Consider the following 1,030-nt stretch of genomic DNA (forward strand, 5'->3'; position numbering starts at 1 on the left):
ATTAAATAGGTAAGCTAATCCTGGCTTCTTAAAACTAACTAAATGTCAAAATGCATCAATCTTTTTGAAAAGAATAGATTAATAAGCTCTCTCTCATCCAAAAACCATGGATTAGATCTGTAATATCTCTTGCAAATTTAGATGGAAGCACCCAGGTGGCTCAGTTGTGAAACAAAGGTTTGCCCACATTTAGTTAAAGTGAGCTCCTAACAATTACCCTAAACCGAACCCAAAAGCATTTATTTTGTATAGCTATGGTGTCACATTCTTGAAGTAATACGGTCCTGCAGGGTAACATAAAGTTGTGTCAATTAGCTGTAAGTGAAAACTAGACCAATGGGTCATTCAAAGGCTCAGGTTTACTTTCTCTAATTTAGAACAGTAAAAGCAACTGTTCCAGATTCTTCAATTCAGTTTTGTAGTCCAAGTGTTTTGTTTTTATTTTACTTATTCTTTTACATATACATCTGTACATTGGTCTTTGATTTCAAAACTCTCTTTTAGCATATCTCAGAACTCTCTCCCAGTTCACTCCAATATCCCATCTCTTAGGCGCTTTGCAAAGTATTGGAACTTTTTCACAGTGTTTTATGTGTTTATATATGTGTATGTGAGTGTTGTCAGGTTAGACTTAGACAACTTTTGTCATTTTGTATACACAGAGTGTATTTAGTTTTGTACAGCTCATGACATTTCCATTTTCCTTAAAATGCAGTAGTGATCAGATGTAAACAATGGGAGAAAAAATAAGGTGCAAAGAAACACATTGATACGGTCAGTTTAATGCAGAGTCTGTGATATGATTTACAGTTTATTTCCACATTCATCTTTTTTAAACTTTTTTTTCCAGTTTTTTTTCCAACATTCAGCTGTCTGGTGGCGGTGGGGAGAAAACTGTTTTGGAATCTGCTGGACCTGCATTGAATGCTGCAAAGCCTCTTCCCAGAGGGCAGCAGGGCAGAGAGGGGAAGTAACGAAGTACAAATACTTCGTTACTGTACTCAAGTAGATTTTTCCGATATTTTTACTA

The sequence above is a fragment of the Cyprinodon variegatus genome, unplaced genomic scaffold (genome assembly GCF_000732505.1).
Source record: "Cyprinodon variegatus isolate N-32 unplaced genomic scaffold, C_variegatus-1.0 Scaffold168, whole genome shotgun sequence".
NCBI lineage: Eukaryota > Metazoa > Chordata > Actinopteri > Cyprinodontiformes > Cyprinodontidae > Cyprinodon > Cyprinodon variegatus.